The sequence below is a fragment of the Pinus tabuliformis genome, chromosome X, assembly GCF_031772625.1.
Source record: "Pinus tabuliformis cultivar Carrire ecotype Pingquan chromosome X, CPIR1, whole genome shotgun sequence".
Lineage (NCBI taxonomy): Eukaryota > Viridiplantae > Streptophyta > Pinopsida > Pinales > Pinaceae > Pinus > Pinus tabuliformis.
This window is the reverse complement of record NC_142308.1, coordinates 1,586,563,783-1,586,583,946: the sequence shown is the minus strand read 5'-3', so window position 1 is coordinate 1,586,583,946 and position 20,164 is coordinate 1,586,563,783.

Sequence of the window (20,164 nt, the reverse complement as noted above, 5' to 3'; positions counted from 1 at the left end):
ATAAAGAGGTAATGGTCAGCAATGACTAGGGAAAAAAGGAAAAAAACTTGAAGAACTTCATTGGTAGCAGGTCGCTCTTAAACATGACACTTTCACTCCATCACCATGATTGAATCGGGTTGGGTTATTCCGTTCACCAGTCATATCACCATTGGTCCTCCACACCATCCATATTTTGGGGTTAACACTACCAATCCATCTCAATGTCGCTGAAATGTTCAAGAGAAGTCATTTAGAGAGTTCACCACCCAGCTAATGCCTCATCCACTGCAATACCTTCACCCTCCATTTTTCATGACTGCCATTCCTAAACCTTGTATCATTAGATCATTTTCACCTCCAGAAAATCATTTGATTCGTTTTGTGTCGTAGATGGGGGATACATTAAGGCATGCTTAACTATGGAGTTCTGATGGGATCCGGTGCATTAACGTTGGTATGATCGCGCCCCATAGAAGGCCTCTTCAGTATGCATCGCACCTGGCTATTGTAGGAGTCAGTATGTATCACACCTTGACCAAGGAGCAGTCAATATGGTCCAGTTTTGGCCAGTTCTGAGTGGCTTTTCAGGTGGAACTTCTGGGAAATGATGTAATCAGTTGACCATGATCTTTTAGGGTATGAAACAACATTTTTAGGGGTTAAAGAGCCCTAGGTTTATCGACATATATGATTGGGGTTGTAGTGCCCAAATATGTCTATAATAGTGACCTTCCTTGTAAATGGTCATAGATTACGAGTATATCATAAATCATTAACAAAGGAGGAATTCGTAAAGGATATGCAAGAAAATTTTGATTTAAAGCTAGCTAAAGAAGACTCTTCTTCCTCTCCAACTTAGTCTTCTATTTTTCTAAAAAAAATAAAAATGTATAAACATGAAAACCAACATTGTTGGCATGTTTATATAGAAAATCCAAGTTGAAAACCAAGAATTCTTGGCATCTTAGATTTTCTTTTTTCTATTCTAATCCCATTTTCTTTTTATTCCTCTTTTTCTGTTTTGAAATAATACAACTACGGAATTGTCAACAATCTGCAGCTCTAACAAAATTTTGCAGCTGAACTAACAGATTATGACTAGAGAAAATGGAAATTATGGTAAATGCAAAATTTCAATGAAGATTGCAGCTAAAGCAACTTGACAACCTGCAGAAGATAAGTCAAAAGCAGTAAGACAAGGGAGCAAAGGTATGTAAATATTGAGTTATATAATAAAGGAAAAACATTTGAATTATGAAATTAAATGATGGATAACCGTTGTTACTGCCATGCTGAGTAATGATTACCCTTAATTGATTCGACACGACTTTGATTCTAACAAAAATATCAATGTCTTGTTGATTGAGGTGGACTTAAAATATTGATATCATTAAAAAATCACCTCACTTCTCCACTCATCATTCCTCTGCATGTCGAACACCTCCATTTGATTTAAACCTATTCTAGTGCCGAGATTAACTTCACCTAAATCTATGTTTTTATGACTTGTCTCATACTCAAATTCCTTCCCATTCCCTGAACTTGTCAAAAAGAGCGATTGTGGGTTAAACTTCCTCTTCCATGGGAGTCATTGTGAGGTCAAAGCCGAATGGAATTAGGTTTTTGGAGGGTTACCCACAGGTCAAACAAATGTTGCAGCAAGCTTGATGGTTGAAATTTGTGGAGAAATTCGATGACCATGAAAAGGAGTTAACAGAAACTTTGCTGGGTGTATGATGACATTGAAGCATAAATCGGGGACATAAAGTTGGTATTGAAAAAATATTTCATAGCAGAAGCCACATAATTGCCAAGAATTGGAGAAAGTTGGTTTAAGAATAGAAGAATTAAAGAAAGGGAATGGAGGATTTTTCTTAAAAATTGAGGTATGAACATTTTTAAATTTAAAAAAGGAATTCCAATTACAATTTTGAAAAATAAATGGAGAAACCTGTTGTTGATCATCCAAAAGTTTATAACTTGTGAAGGAAGATTTGGTAATATGTTCTTTTATCATGCAAGATTAATGATGATTTTTCTAGATGGAAATGAAATTAACTTAGCATATTTTCATCTTCAAAGTTTAAGAAAAATGGTTAAAAGCATTCAAAGGAAATTTCAATCTATAAATAGTGCTTTATATCACCATGGTTTAGTGAAAATATTGATTGAAGTGCACCTAAGAAACATTGGAGACAATTGGGAAGATTTCCTAGTTAGGAATCATTTCAAGGAAGTAGAAATAGAAGAGCCCAGTGATAAAACAAATAACATTAGGAGGAATCTAACCATAAAAGAGAACTCACGGGAACAACACTCAGAAGATGAAACTCCTCTTTCAAATATGCTAGTAAATCTTAAGGAGAAAAATGTTAAAAGAACAGAAGCTAGCACTCAAGAAGAAAGTTCATCTAAAGAGAAAACAAAGTAGAGAAAGGTTAAGGAGCAATCCCTTACTACTAAGCCATCATCTTTTGTAAGGAGTGCAAGGCTCAATAACTAATGCATGAACAACCTCGATAGTCCCAAAAAAAATTTGATTTAGAAATGGAAACTATAGTTCCATTACCCACAATTCCATCATCGATTCCATCACCTATAGTTCCATCACCAATTGCTAATGCAATAATGAAAACTCCAGAGATTGATCCAGTACAACAAGAAATTTATGACTATAGAGTCCTTGGAAAGGAAAGCTACAAGAAAATTTATTGCATCATCTTCAACTCAAGGTGAAAATGAAGCACTCAATTCAAATATTTCAAGGGACCTTCAGGTTGAAGAAACCCTCAAACAAGAAATTTATGAGTTAGAAGTATTTAATAGACATTTAAAACAAGAAAATGAAGCAGTTAAGGCACAAAATGAAATCCACAAAACCCAAAATGACAATATACTATTACACCTTGGTATGTGGCACAAGAAAAATAAGAAATTGAATGCTCAAAACAAATTTCTTAAGAGGAAGATTATGGGCCTGAAACACAAAATTCTGATGAAGAAGCCAAGGATGACAATCATTGCTAAGGAATCAAGGAGAAGTAATTTGGATGTCCTTGCTCAAGTATTTGAGGTGGTTCAATAACAAGGAGGACTTAAAAATTTTGAAATTTTGCATGAGGACATGCAATGTCTTATATGTGGGGGAATGTTGAACCCCAGAATTGCTTCTTTTTGACACTCCTTTTTCCACCTTAATCCTTCCTTTTTGACCTTCATAAGTTACAATCTGGGTATCAATTTACAGGGTTGAAGAATAACAAGTATATAATCATCATATATTTCATAAGTGTCATTTGTATTTATTATTTGACTTAATATCTACCTAAGCTACTGAATTACAGTGATTTTGTAGTTGATAAAAGTTTCTGTAGCTAGATCCAAGGTTCGATAGGTTGCGAAGCTCCATCTGAGAAATAGGGCACATGGGTAGATGGAAAATAATGAGGACAATGATTCATTCCTATTTGCTGAAGCGAGATTGATGAAAAAGTCACCTTATCAGTTCAGTCAAAGGCAAATGACATGGAAGGCGTGGATCAAGCGAGCAAGATGCAGATTTTTTGTTTCATGATTTGCTACGTTGTTAGAAAATTATAAATAAGATCACAATATATTATCTCTTAGGATAATTATAGCTGATGTTGATTAGCATAGGCGTAAAGCTTTGAAAACATTTATTGCGTAAGGGTTTTATAAATATGCCTCTCAGCATAGCTGAACAATACGAGAATTGTATTTGTGAAGTACTATGTTTGATATAAAAACTATGTTTCAACTCCATTCCTTGCTGTGAATTCCAATGCGTGAATACTCATTTCATGAAAGCTTTATAACATTGCCTGCTTTTCATAAGAGGTTCTTGTCGAGATAGTAAGGATTTTATTTATTTACAGCTAGTATTTCCACACAGATTTCTTTTAGATTTTGTCAATTTATTCAAGTGTTTAAGTTTTGATTTTAGATGCATATTTGAAATTGTTTTACGAATAGTTTTATTGATCAGGAATGGAGAGATCCCAGATGAATATGGATAGATATTAATTCAAAATATTAGTAGGAATTTAAGCTTTATATTGCAATAGTTTTTAATCACAGTTTTCATAGAACTAGGTTCACTTATGAGTACAATTTAAAGTGTGATTTTACTTAAGTACAAATGTGGGTTTTGATTCTTATTCAAGAAAATATGATTTCCATCTGAATGTAATTTTCAAAATTTCCTGATCTCATATGCATATGGATAAAGATTAATTCAAAATAGAACTAGGGATTTAAGTTTTATATTGCAATAGTTTTTAATCACAGTTTTCATAAAAATAGATTCACATATGAGTACTATTTAAAGTGTGATTTTACTTAAGTATAAGTGTGGGTTATGATTATTATTCAAGCAAGTATGATTTCCATTTGAATGTAATTTTCAAGAGTGAATTTCATTTAAGAAAGTGTGTTTGTTTTTCATTACAACATGTGTGATTTTACTTTAAGCAAGTGTGTGAGTGATTTTATTTTAAACAAGTGTGAGTGTGATCTTATGAAGCAAGTTTGAATTTTATTTTAAGTAGGATGAAATTGTTATTTAAGCAAATGAGAGAAGAATTGATTTCATTTGATATAAGAAATTTGTTTACTTATATAGCCATAGAGAAACATGTGCATCTTGATAACTCAAATTGATTTAGGCATTCAATAAGTGACAAAGACTTCTAGCACATACATTGTGTGTTAGGATATTCCGACCTTTCATTTCTGTGTATGCTCTTTGCCCTGCGACTCTGTGTGATCTGGGCAAATCAGAAACAGAAAGGAAGTTTTTTTTCTCATGCGTATGCTTTTTTCCCTGCACCTTAGTGTGATCTTGGAAAATCAGAAACATTGAGAAAAATATTTAGTTTCCGGCTAAAGCTAACTTTGAGCCGTAAGGTTCGTTTTTCTTTGCATATTCGTGTTGGGTTTTGTGTTTTTGTTTTGTAGGAAAAAAGAGCTTTCTCAAGGCAAGCACGCAACCCAAGGCCCCCCCTGCTCTCTCTCTCTCTCTCTCTCTCTCTCTCTCTCTCTCTCTCAAATTTTTTGTATAGCTCAATTGGTTCAAAGCTATTTTAAGAGAGTAGAGGTCTTGGGTTCAAATCTCCATTCTGTGGGGGGCATTTTTTTTTCATTCCCGCACATTCGCGCACTTTGCCGGCAACTTCAACAATTTTTTTTCAAAAAGCCATAACTTCTTCATCCGGAAGCCTTTTTCAGAGCCGTTTTTTTTTAAACAGCCTAATTTTTCGAGATCTATCCATTGGAACACTTACTTTCAGCATCTTCAGCTTCAGTTTTTTAAATATCTCTCTCTCTCTCTCTCTCTCTCTCTCTCTCAAATTTTTTGTATAGCTCAATTGGTTCAAAGCTATTTTAAGAGAGTAGAGGTCTTGGGTTCAAATCTCCATTCTGTGGGGGGCGTTTTTTTTCATTCCCGCACATTCGCGCACTTTGCCGGCAACTTCAACAATTTTTTTTCAAAAAGCCATAACTTCTTCATCCGGAAGCCTTTTTCAGAGCCGTTTTTTTTAAAACAGCCTAATTTTTCGAGATCTATCCATTGGAACACTTACTTTCAGCATCTTCAGCTTCAGATTTAAAAAAAATAAAATTGGAAAGTCCATGCCAAGTCATTCTTGACAGCACTAACTACTTCCAATGGATAGCCTACATGGAAGATTTACTTAGAAGTAAAGGTCTCTACAGAATAGCCACAGGCCAAGAGAAGAAACCAAAAGATGAAGACAAGGCTGCAAAATGGGAAAATAGACAAGATCAAGCACGTGATTTGATAGGGATGTCTATTTCTCCTGATCTTAGATTCCATATTGCAGAACTTGATACTCCTCATGAAGCATTGGAACAAATCACTAAAGTTTTTGGGATTAAAAATGAAATTAGAGCCCATCAACTTGAAAATGAGTTGCTTACATTGGATCCTAATAATTTTTTCTTGCATTGAAGATTTCTTGTCCAAATTCAAGACCCTTAGATATCTCTTGGAAGGTGTTAAGGTTAAGAAAGAAGATAGTAACCTTATTTATTCCATCCTTACTAAGTTGGGACCAGCCTACTCTGTATTTGTTTCCACCTTCCATTCTACAAGGGAAGCTTTCATTTGTCAAGGAAAAGACTACAAGGCCCCTTCCTTTGACTCTTTTTATGATTCTTTAATAAGAGAACAAGAAAAACTCTTACACCTTGGTCTTCTTAATCTTGGAAACTCTTCCAAGAAAGCGTTAGCCGCCCAGCAGCAACCAAATTCCAAGAATCCTAAGAAGTCATATCCTAAAAAGAATGGTCCTAAACCAAACAAGGGTCCTAAGCAAACTCAGCCTCAAAATGAAAGATCATTTCAGCAAAATGATAGGACCAATAAAAACAAATGGAAGAAGACTGATAGACATTGTAACTTTTGTAATCGATATGGCCACTTAGAATCTAAATGCTTTAAGAAGATGGAAGACTTGGAAGCCGCAATGAAGAAACATAACATCCATGTGGGGTATTCTTCAACTTCAACTTCAACTTCATCTTCAGGAATGGCACTTTCTGCATGTTGTTGTCAATCATCTCAGTCTGGTTATGCATTAAATGTATCTTCTTCTTCTCATTCTCATGAGTGGCTCATTGATTCTGGAGCCTCTTATCACATGGCCAAAAACAAAGCCATGTTTTCTTCTTTAAATGATTGTAACACCAAAAATATATATGTTGGTGATGATAGATCTCTTAATGTTGTAGGGACTGGAACTGTTCATCTAGACAATGGTCAGTTTAATGATGTACTATGTGTTCCAACCTTATCCTGCAACTTTCTATCTGTATATCAGATAACTCATTCAGGTGAAGGTAAAATTGTTGAATTTTCACCTCATGATGTTGTAATCAAGGATCAAAGAGATCCTAAACAGATTCTAGCTACTGGTATTGCTGATGATTGCACAAGGTTGTATAAGTTTCACAACTTTGGGTCATCAAATCTTCCCTCAGTATTTGTTGCTCATAATGATGAAGTGAGCAAACTTTGGCATGAGCGATTTGGTCATTTAAACTATCGCTCCCTTCAGCATCTATGTAAAGAAAATATGGTGACAGGTCTTCCTATGGTATCTTGCAGAGATGGTGTTTGTTCCGGATGTGTACTCGGAAAACATCATCGGGACAGTTTTGAAAAACGTGCCTCTTGGCACGCCTCAGCCCCTTTACAGCTTGTGCACAGTGATTTATGTGGTCCACTTCCTGTTGCTTCATTCTCTGGCTGCAAGTATTTCTTAACTTTCATTGATGATTTCTCTAGATGCACTTGGGTATACTTCTTAAAACTCAAGAGCGAAGTATTTAACACATTTTTGGCCTTCAAAGCCTTTGTTGAAAAACAATCTGGACATCAAATTCTTAAGCTAAGAACTGATAATGGTGGAGAATATATTAAAAACACATTCATCAACTTTTGCACCGAAAATGGAATTCAAATGCAACATACTGTTCCATACACTCCACAACAAAATGGTGTAGCTGAAAGGAAAAATCGCACCTTAAAGGAAATGGCTAATTGTATGCTGCAATCTAAAGGACTCAGTCTTAGTTTGTGGGCCGAAGCAATTAATTGTGCAAATTATATAATCAATCGCACTCCTACTAAGGTTCTAAAGAATATCACTCCAGAAGAAGCTTGGAGTTCCATTAAACCAGATGTAAGTCACTTTCGTGTTTTTGGAAGTGAAGCATGGGCCCATATTCCAGATGAAAAGCATAAAGCTTTAGAACCTAAGAGTGAGAAATGTACTTTTGTTGGATATTCTGAAGATGTAAAAGGTTATAGACTTATTCCATTTAAGTCCAAAAATGTTATCATTAGAAGAGATGTAAAATTTGATGAAAATAAATCGGCCTGCGAGCCTAGTCCGGCGGATGTGCCACCTCTTCCTATCTCTTCTACTTTTGAAAACATTTCTTCTTCAGATGATGAAAGTGAGGATGACAATCCTCCCCCACCTTCTCAGGATCCTCAACTTCCAAGATGGGTCCGTGCTACTCGAGATGCAGCAGGTGATCTTGCCGGTGATCCTACAGATCAGCGACGTACATGTTCTCAGTTTGAAAGAGCCTCTTCTTTACTGGCTCAAAATCCAGTAAATCATGATCCTGACACTTTTGCAGAAGCTTCAGGCCATCCACATTGGGAAGCAGCTATGAATGAAGAATATCATTCATTGTTGGCAAATGATACATGGGATCTTGTTCCTCTACCAAAGGGACGCAAACTTGTTAGATGTAAATGGGTTTACAGAACCAAGTATGGACCAGATGGGAAAGTAGATAAACATAAAGCTCGTCTTGTTGCTAAGGGCTTTTCACAGGTTGAAGGCATTGACTACACTGAAACCTTCTCCCCTGTTGCCAAAATGAACTCTATCCGCCTTGTTCTTTCCCTTGCTGCCTCTTTAAAATGGGAAGTCCATCAGATGGATGTTAAATCTGCCTTCTTGCATGGGGACTTGCATGAAGAAATCTATATGGAACAACCCATTGGCTTCATCCAAACAGACTCCAGCCTTGTATGTCGACTTAAGAAATCCCTTTATGGTCTCAAGCAAGCTCCTCGGGCTTGGTATGCCAAAATGGATAACTTTCTTTTAGAATCTGGCTTTTCTAGGTGTTATTTTGACAATACTGTCTACACCAAGAAAGTGGGCAACTCTCTTATCATCCTTGTTCTTTATGTTGATGATCTTATTCTTACTGGTAGTGATCCCAACCTTATAAACCATGTGAAGTCCAGCCTTAAAAAGAAATTTGAAATTACAGACTTAGGACACTTACACTATTTTCTCGGTCTTCAAGTCTTGCAATCCAAGGAGGGTATTTCCCTTTCCCAGTCCAAGTATGCTTGTGATATTCTTCGTCATTTTCACATGGAAGACTGTAAGCCAACCCCTTCTCCCTTTCAGTCTGGAGTCAAACTTTCAGTCTCTTGTACTTCTCCTGAAGTTGATGCTACCTTATATCGTCAACTTGTAGGAAAACTCTTGTATTTAACCCATACTCGTCCTGACCTTTCCTTTGTTGTTGGCCTTGTTGCTCATTTTATGCAAAACCCCCGTGAAAGTCATTGGAAAGCAGCTAAAAGAATACTTCGTTATGTTCGAGGTACAGTACAGTTTGGGATTCATTACAGTGCCAAAGCAGCTCCTCTATTAGTTGGTTTCACTGATTCTGATTGGGCTGGTGACCCTGATGATCGGAAGTCTACTGCTGGTTATGTCTTCACTCTTGGTTCAGGACCTATTACATGGGCTTGTAAGAAACAGGCTGCCATTTATCTTTCGTCAGCAGAAGCAGAGTATCGTGGTGCCGTGGAAGCTAGTAAGGAAGCCTTGTGGCTTCGTCAGATCCTATCAGAGTTTGGCTTTGAGCAGCAGCATCCAACCACACTTTGGTGTGATAATCAAAGTGCCATTCAGCTATGCAAAGATCTAGTCCAGCATCAGCGCAGCAAACACATTGAACTACACATGCACTTCATCAGAAAGCTCATTCATGACCATGTTCTTGAAGTGCAATATTGTTCAACAGATGATCAGGTTGCAGACATCTTCACAAAGGCTCTCACAGAGGCTAAGTTCACTAAACTTCGATATATGCTTGGAGTTCAGGAAGTTGTCACTAAGGGGGGATAGACTCTAGTGCCTCCTTCATTCTCCTATTGTGTCATATTTGTAAATCCTTCAATCCTATCCCAAGTTGTTCTTAAGGGGGGATGTTAGGATATTCCGACACATAGGAAATAGTTAAGTTCAACTTGGTCTAGTATAGAGTTAGGTATAGAGTTAGGTAAAGTGTGTTTCTTTACCGTTGTACATTTTGTAACTTACAATCCGACGGTCACGATATGTAGTGATCCGACGGTTCACTCTCTCCTCGGTATTACTGACACTTGATCCGTGGCTTGACACCCGATTGGTCCATGAGTTCTATTTAAAGCGCATGGAGGGTCATTGTTCGGGTAATCCGTCTATGAGAGAAAGCTTATGTAAATTTTCTTTCTTTGATTAATAAATTGCCTGAAGTGGCCACGTTGGCTTAGGCCGTGGACCGTTTCCCTCTTTGAGGGTTTTAACCACGTCAAAAATACTGGTGTATTGATTTGAGATCTGGTTGTGAGCGGTGTCTTTTTGGTGTTCTTTCTGAGGAACTTACCCTGTAAATTCCTACATTGTGCATACATTTCATCAGTTTACTAGCCCTAGTTTATAATTTTATATAAATAATTTAACATCAATTAAATTACCAAACAATTCTACAAACTCTTCTCAGGTATAGCTTTTTAGGTATGAATCTCTCTCCGTAACTGGTATTCATTTAGTATTTTAACATAGAATAATATTAATCACATAATATTCAATTTTAACATATAGTATAATATATATTAATTTAGTATACTTTAATCATGATAATTTAAATGTACTTTAATTATTATAATTATATATAACATTAATTACATTATTATTTTATATTATTAATATTCGTTAATATCATATAAATAATTACATTTATTACATTATTATTTAATATAGAAATTAATTTCATTTATTACATTATTATTTTAGGTATTTAATATTATTTAATCTTAATCTTAAATTGTTTAATATTATTAACATTTATTAATCTTAATATAATTAATTATGTAACATTAATTACATTATTATTTAATAAATTTATTAATATAATATAATATGCTCATAATTAACATTATTTTTAATTTATTGATTATTATTAATATTTATTAGCTTTAAGTTTTTCATTAATTCATATTTTAGAGTTTTCTCAACCGACATTTTTATGGTTTTTGAAAATTTTTCTTTTTATTCATATTTATTCTTTTGCTTTGGCTCAACTTCCTCAAAACATTGTCTTGATGATGGATCCTCTTTGGGGTTCGAAAAATCGACAACTTTTGAATACTACTGTGGAAAATTTGAATCTCTATATATAGAAGAAAACCTCAAAAGTTTTCAACCTAACATCAATGACATCTTGTTGTCATAAATAAAAACATTGTATGCAACAATATCCTCCTTTGTCATTGATGGAAACACCACTAGACATTGATGGTCATTTGATGTCAAACAAATAAAAAAACTCCTGTGTGCAAATGGAAGTTTTATAATCTCTCCCTACTCAAATGCAAGTTCAGTATCTACAATCATTCCCTGTTCAAATTCGTTCCTCTATCAATTTCATTGTATAAATTTCTGCAATCTCTCCACCTTTGACATCAATGACAAAGGGTAATGGATATCTATTGAAAACTGCCATGCTAATGATCCTAGATGAGTCTCTGTCCACAACCTATTCCCGGATGATCCTATGGACTTGACTGAACCATTCTTCCTTCTTGCTGCTATGTTGTTATTATGATAGAGTCTCCCCTTAAGACTATGCTTCCACTGCATAACTATTCTTGTACTCCCCCTTAGACCATGCTTATGTTATCCATAGTGCCTACTAATGTTTCATCTAGAGACATGCGAGTTTCACTTATCCTTTCTTTACATATCATTAGTAAATTATGTAAGAATCATTCTCTTGGAGACCTATAGTTCAAACATGCCTACTAACAACCTTACTTATCATCATCATATCATATTTTAATCAATGTAAGAATCACTTCCCTTATACAATAGTTGATTCTTCAAGTTTTGATTTGAAAAATGATGATCTTGAAGAAGCTTTCACTAGGGAATTAGATATGAGGAATTAGACCTAGTCGAGGTCCTCCTTGATGTCTTCTCCACCTACTAGCAGTGATAGGAATTCCTTCTCTATTGTACCATATAGAGTTGAGTATGCAATATTGTGCTATATGACCTTCATTATGGCATATGTGGCATTCAAAATTAAGCTTTAGTACATGCAGAAATGGCTGGGAATTCTATTGATCTGGTCCACATGTCTCCATCTAAGTACCTGATCATATCCTCTATACCTAACCACATCATATTTTATTCAATGAAATAATTTGTGTCCACACCTTGTGCATGAGAAACAATAAGAAAATCACTTATTTTGATACCTAGTCATAGATTCAAAGAGAACTCAACATTCTGAAGTTATTTCTTAGAGGAGTCATGTTTCCTTGTTGTTCAACACTTGCATGCTTATTTCCATTAGATTCCTTGTGATGATCCATACTCGTTTTGATGTTTTAAACCTGCTTTATTGTTTCTTCTGACTCTACTATGAGGGTACATATTCATTGGTTTATTTCCAATACCTGCTTCAATGTTGCTTGTGGATGTCTTGTGATGAGCTATATTGATTGGCTGCCCTACATTACTTTTGCTGGTGGATCCTTTTTATTTATTTTTGTTACTTGAATTCTTCCCTTGGAATTGTCTTGAGTGTCATTAAAATGAACATGCTTGGTATTAGGACAACCCTTTTTACTAATTCCTTGTGTTTTGATTTTGTAATTAATTACAATGAATTGGTTGAAAGAAAATAGACACAAATTCAAAGCTTAAGGATGGGAATTTCTTGGGAATTTGGAGTGGATGGGCGAGTGTGTAATGACCACCATATCCTTGACTATTTATTAATTGAGGCATGGATGAGTCTTTAATGGTAGTTTGAAAATAAGGAGGTGGAATATGGGGCTTCCTAAGTGGAGGAAAACCCATTACTCCCATGCCATGCCTCGTGGACCATGGGGAGACTCAACACACAAGACAATTCTTGGGAAGCACACGAAGAATATAGGCCCACGACAATGGGAGGAGGACCATTTGAAAAAGATAGGTAAAAGGAAGGATGTTAGTATGGAAATTTCTAGAAGATGTACCAAAAATCTCCGCTTTAGGTATTGGTGATAGACAACCCTAACAATAATGAAAGACAAATAAAACATTGTTAGTGCTCTTCAAATCTACAAAAACACTATTATAAACCTTGCAAAAGATAATCTACAAAGTCTTAAAAACATATAATAGTAAATGAGACAATAAAACCCAATGGAGATAAAATAATTTTTATTATTATAAACAATACACCTTTTGGAGAAGAATATGGAATTGGGTCTATAACATCCCCCTCCATGGAATGTGCTCTTTTAATCCTCGTGCTTCAACAATTGCTCTCTCTCTTGCTGCTTGCAATGGGTAGAATAAAAAGTGAATGAGTGAACTCAAAGTGGGAGCTCGAATGGTTTAGGACGATAGTGATGATGATGAAATGGTCATATGTGTAGAGTGAGGAAAAAACTCTTATTTATAATAAATACTAGGATAGATCAAGGTCTAGAAAAATAATAAAATATTATTAGAATAAATCAAGATCTAGCCATTAGGAGTATTTCAGTGTCTTTTTTAAGGATTTAATATTTTTCCTATATATAGTATTGTAGGTGACTATTTTGATTTGAAATTCATACTTAGAGAATGCAGGCGGATATTCAATAAAAAAACATGTAATTTAGTATTAAAATTGGTAAAGTTTTGTTGAATATCATCCATTTAATCATATATATGTAAAAATTAAGCAATTTTTAACCAAATTGGCGATTTTTTTTTTTTTTAAATATCTAAAAAATAACTCATTTGCATTATTTCTCCCCTAGAATTCCCCTAGAGTATTTTATTATATTTGAGAGGAACTATTTTTGAAATGGTAAAAAAATATTTATTTAGTAAACTAACTCAAAAAATAATGATTTATTGAGTTAATTAAGAAAAATTATTAAAGTAAATAAATAAAAATGATTTATTAAAACATTGTTGTGATTAATCCAGAAGAGTTATCATTCATCATTATGAATTTATGTATTTATTTATTTATCTTTTTCTAAATTTGTCTACTGCTATATTGATACAATTTTTTTTTTTTTTACATAGAGGCAGCGGCCTCGAGAAGTCTTGCCCAGAGAGGCGGCATATTCACATTACAAAGCTGAACACTGACCAAAAAGACTTGCTATTGATTGTCCAGAAAAGCTACTAGGACCAGGACCATGACTAGTGCACAGAAACAGAATATACCATTGTCAAAACTGTAGACTGACCAGAGGTAATTCAAGGACCAAAACGGATTTTCTGGGCTCATACATATAAACAGGGAAGCGCTGCCCAGGTCAAAACTGTAATCTGATCCATTAAGCAACTGTAACCATAACTTTGAGCAATAGAGAACCAAAAACCAAAGAACGCAGACCTGTTTAAGCTTCATGAGTGGTGGAAGGCGACTCTTCAACAATACGACACCCATAATTGTCGGGGTCATCATCCTCAGAGGGGTGGCCCTCTTTGCCTGTAGAACCGCCGCCAGTAGGGACACTCGGACCAGCTTGAGTTTGCATTTCCTGGGTAGCAGTACCACCAGAATCCTTAAACTGAGAAGTGCCAGGCGAGTCTTCCACCCTCGTCTCCGTAGTCACGCCTGGAGTTGCGACCACCAGACCAGCAGTGCCCTCGCGCAGCTCAATGGTGACTGAAGCGATGAAGGAGTGATTGCTGAGAGTGCAGGGGAATTGAAAACGAGCAGTATGAGAGTGAGAATTGTGAGAGCTCGTCGCTATGTTATGCTGCCCTCGCCCTCGTCCACGACTGCTCCTGGTAACAGGATAGCGATCAGAGCAGAAGCCCGAGGAGTAAGACGAGGAGTCTGAGGTAGAGGAGGAGGGCTGGCGGATAACACGCCCACGGGAGCTTCCCCTCTTGCAGCCCATTCTTTGGCGCAATTTGGGCATGATGAAAAGAGCAGGAGAATCTGAACAGACAACAAAACCGTGAAGGCAGAGGGACACTGAAGGGGGCCTGGCTTCAGCACGCAGAGGAGCGCTGAGAATGACAGAGGACGAGCGACACTTGAAATTGCAGGAAGGACTCTGTAAAACATGAAATCCCGGCTGAGAATCAACACCGTAATCTTGAGCACAACGATTCCCTGGTCTGGTCCGAGAGCAGAGCTCTGCGGCAACGAGGGAGCAATACACACGCAGGGGAGGAGCATTGAGGAGTTGAAGGGGCGCCATAACAGAAGAACCGGAAGGCTGGTAAGGAAGGACGCGCTGCATTAACGCAACATTGAAGGTATTTGTAGTGAGCCTGAAGGCTGGCAGCACGCGAGGCCAGATGGCGGTGTTCGTAAGCCACGCGCCATCCCACCAAGCTGCCCTCGTACATAGCACAGTACTACACACCCGCATCCGGGCATTCATCATTATGAATTACAGAAGCCTTCTAAAATTTATTAATTTCTTTAAGGATATATGGTCAAAGTGATTTAGAAATAATTATTAAATAATTATTACATAGGAGAAATGTGTAATGATTAAGGAATAATAAATAAATAATGATTTATTTAATTATTCATTGGTGATACAGTCATGTTGTAGGGAAAACCCAACACCTCCCATTTTTTATTTATTTACTTCAAATAATGGGAACCCTTTCCATTAATTTTTGGCTAAATCACCTTTTTATTGTTTTCTTTTGGTTAAGTGTCCTATAGTTTTGTCATTTTTTTTGTCAAATTTCTATTTTGATTGTTCATTGAATTCGAATTTTTGCTAGCTTTCCATTGATACTTGTTTCGTTTCATTTGGTTACACAGTTTGCAAATGGTGCTCACCCGAAGTTCAATAATTTTTACCGTTTGGGTTAAAAAATGTACAAAATGTGTATTGGACCTACAAGATTGCCCAGCCAAATTGTAGAACATTTAAAATAATGTGTTTACGGGATCTCGGTAATTTGTTCCAGTTTCTAATTTTAAAAAAAATTACAAAACCTGAAATCTCAAAATTATAAAATGGTTGTAGTTCATTTTATAGAATTTTTAATTCCACCCAAATAAACCGCACTTCACCTCACCTTATTTATTCCGAAATAAAATTTTTGATTTTTAAAAGCTCCAAAATAAAAATCCTGATTTGAAACCTCACCTCCAATATTTGTTATAACTTTCGATTTTGAAACCCGTGATTTAAAATCTCTGTTTTTCAAAATATATGATGTTCAATATCAAAACATTGATGTATCAGCATTTTTATTTGGTGTGCTTTTAAAAAACTTATACATCGGTTTCAGATCTCCAACATGGTTTTATATCGTGACTAATTTTTTTTAATATAAAATTTCGTCAACCTCCTTATGAATCCCACTCCATCCTCCCTACGTCATCATGACATCCCTCTCCTCCTTATCACTCCACCTCACACTTCGATTAACTCCCTCCTCCATTAACCCTCATGCCAAGATCATGTATCATCTTGAGTTTGTTTTTGGTTTTATGTTTTGGATTGATATGGTTGGATTATAATATATATATTATATTTTTATTATAATATAATATAATTATAATTGTTTTTGGTTTTATGTTTTGGATTGATATGGTTGGATTATAATATATATATTATATTTTTATTATAATATAATATAATTATAATTATAATTAATATTAGAATTTTAATATAATATAATTATAATATTAATATAATATAATTATATTTTAATTAATTTTTCATATTTTTTAATTAATTAAATTTTATTTATAATTAATTAAGTTTGATAATATAATTACAATTAAATTAGTTTTAAATAAAAAATAATTGTAATTTAATTTAGGATTAGATTTCAATTAAAAATTCTTATTTCTCTGCGGTTCTTCTTCTCTGCGGTTCAGATCTTTTTCTCTGCGGTTCTTCAGATCTCTTCGGTGAATTGATCTGCGGTTCTTCAGATCTCTTCGGCGAATAGATCTGCGGCTATTTTTTACATTAATACCTCTTCATTCAGATCTCTTCGGTGAATTCGGTGAATTGCCTGCGGGTCTTCAGATCTCTTCGGTGAATTCGGTGAATTGCCTGCGGTTCTTCAGATCTCTTCGATCAATTCGGTGAATTGCCTGCGGTGAATTACCACTATACGACGGCTGGGTTATCACTTCAGATCTCTTCGGTGAATTGCCTGCGGCTCTTTTTCGATGATCAGATCTTTCTCTTCGATGATCAGATCTTCAGATCTCTAGATCTGGTGCAGATCTGTGGTATAGATCTGCTCGCATTTACAGTTTATTTCACGGCTAGGTTTTAGATCTGAGGCTAGATCTAGGCGGCTAATTTCTGCGGTCAGATCTAGATCTAATCTTATCTTCTGTCTTATTTGTCTGCGGCTGGGTTCTACGAGCAAGCAAAATATGGCTCCGAGCTTCGCAAAAATAACTGGTGGCTCATCCGCCTCTGGAGGGCAATCTCCTGCCCATATCGTGAGTGAAGCCCCAGCTCCCACTATCCAAGTGGTCCAGGACTCACTCGATGAAGCTTTGAAGCTCTCCGAAAGTGCCCTAATTTGCCGGTTCAATGGTTTTTGGCCGCGGCTGATAGCACTCCACAATTGGATCTCGGAGGTATGGAAGCCTATCATTTCTGATGAAATTAATATCTACCCCTGTGCTAGAGGTTTCTTTATAGTAGATTTCGAAAATCCTAAAAGCAGACAATGTATTCTAGATTCCGGCCCTTGGTTTTGGGAAAAATCAGGACTATTCATGAAGCCATGGAACCCATCATTCGATCCCTCTACAGCAGTGATAACCTCAGCACCAGTTTGGGTGAGATTGCCAAGCCTACCCTTGCATCTCTGGAATCTCTCCTCGCTAAAAGCCATCGGAAATGCAATTGGGAAATTTTACTGCAGGTGCCCAGAAACAGAGGAATATGCCAGAACCACCTATGCACGCATCTGTGTGGAAATGGATTTCAGTGCCGGATTCCCAGCTGAAATAAACCTAACAAGTAAAGACTATGTGTGGAACCAGAAGCTTGATTATGAAAGCGTCCTCTTCAGATGTCGATCGTGCTTTGAGACGGGGCATCTAGCCAAAAATTGCCCAAAAGCCTCTGAGAAAAATTTTGCTAGAAAAAACCACCACAGATCTACATGGTGGGAAGGAGCACAAAAAGAACACTACACTGTCATCAAAGAAGAAGAATATTCTAGAGAAAATGAGTCACAAGAAATCAAGGAAGAAGGAAACAACTCTCAAAACAAGCAAGGAGAAAGCCCGTCCCAACAAATCAATAGTTATGAGGATTTGAATACCGCGGAAAACAAATCTTCATTTAACAGCAAAGCAGATCTCCTAAACCAAACTTCTTCTCTGACTATTTTCAAAAGAACAAACACAATAGATCGCGAAGCTAAGACACCAATGTCCCAAGAACCAGAAGAGATGAAGGAGATGCAAGACAAAGGAAGTTGGAAGACCGTAGAGAAAAGAAAGAAAGCTACAACACCAATCTCGCCAAGAAAGACGAGGAGCCAGACAAGTAAAAATTAAGAAAATTGTAGGTTCGATAGACCAATTTGGTCTCAGTGGACGTTAACCATCATCATCATCATCATCATTTTAGCCTAGACAACAAATTTTTTAGAATTCTAGTAGTGTTGACTACTCAACTTTGGAAGCTCATAGGTTGCGTTTTACTTGGCCAAATGAGGCCCAAGATGTCTCGTTGGATAGATACAATAATGGAGAATATTTATGAAGTGGTGAATAACCATATTTGATCATTTAATGGGTCTAAAATTTAGCAGAGGATCAAGCTCAAAATTTTTAAACAAAATTAATTTTTTGAGTTTAGTTTTTTGCATTTTCATTTGCTCATAACCTCTATGGAATACAAATCCATTCATCTATGTTCTTCTTGACCAATTATATCTTTACATGGGTCAACGGAAAACTCATATTTATTTTTATTTATTTATTTTTTATTGGAGATGTTTTATTTTTCGAGATTTGATATTTTTTATTTTCATTTTCATTTTAATTAAATTTTAATTGGTTTTGACAGGAAAACAATTGAAGAGATGAGTAAAAGAAAGTTTCAATCAACGAGATTGCTCCAACAATAGAAGAAAAGGAATTTGGACCAATGAAATTTGTTGGAGCATAATTATTCCTTTTTTTTAACATAAGCAATTATTTTAATTGAAGGTAAAAAGGTTGGGCCAAAGCCTAATCAACCCCTATTACATCAAACTTTTACAAGTCCCAAAAGGCCAAGAATATATTCTTGAATGGCTAGGATAACATCTACCAATCTAAGGGATAGGGTGCCATATGGGTGCTTCGTCATTCCTTGCAAAATTCTCCTTGGGCTAAGTGACATCCCAGATTTTCCCTTTCGTCCACTTCCTTGTTTAGAACTCGAAGGATATGGTAGAAGGAGATGGAGGTGAAGTTCTACATCACTTTGCAGAGTCTCTGCAAGGTCTTTTTTAGTGCTGATTTGTTGACGTAGTATTCCTTGTGTAAAGTTTTTATCACAATCTTCGAGTCTTTGAAGACTTGAATGTCTTTGTCGCCATTCTCCTTGTTAGCCCTGCTATACAGCGCTGACTTTCTAGTGTTAGAGAAAATCTTGGTCTGTTTGGTGGTGTCCAAAGGGGCTCACATTTGCTCATTTTTCCCTTTCTTCCTCCACCTCGCCCGATTTTAAACCCTTCCCATTTCCTGAATAAGCCTTCCAAAACTCGATAAAGTCCCTTTTAGCCCCAGCTCCAAGCGCAAAACCCCAAAGCATCCAAAAAACCTTACCCATACGCCCTCACGCGCTCATAAACCCCTCATCGCATCCTCGCCATTGATCACCCCTGCCGATCCAACGGCTCCCGTCGCACCCGATAAAAGTGACCTGCTCTACCACTCTCCACCGTCAGATCATCTTCGCCAAGATCTGATGGTCTTCGCATTCATCGCGCCGGCAATCTGATCGAGCGATAGCGCACGATGAGAGCGGTTTTTCTCTCTCATCCGCTACTACGTGTTGATCATTGAATGGAATTGCTCGGTCCCGGGCTTTTACCACTTAACGCCCGAAAGCGGTGCGATGAAATCCGTTACCGCCCGACCAAACCACCCTCGACTGTTAAACGCCCGTGCAACTCCATTTCCTGATGACCGTCTGATCTGTCCACTGAAGATCCAATGGCCCTAACACACGCCGCTCCCATCTCGACCGATAGCCTCCGTCAAAGCCATCTCCACCGTTTATTTCCCTGATCCGACGGTCATTCTTCTCGTTCACCCAAATCGTCCACCTACCCATGCATTCCACATCCTCTGACCATTCTATTCTCCGAAGAAGGAG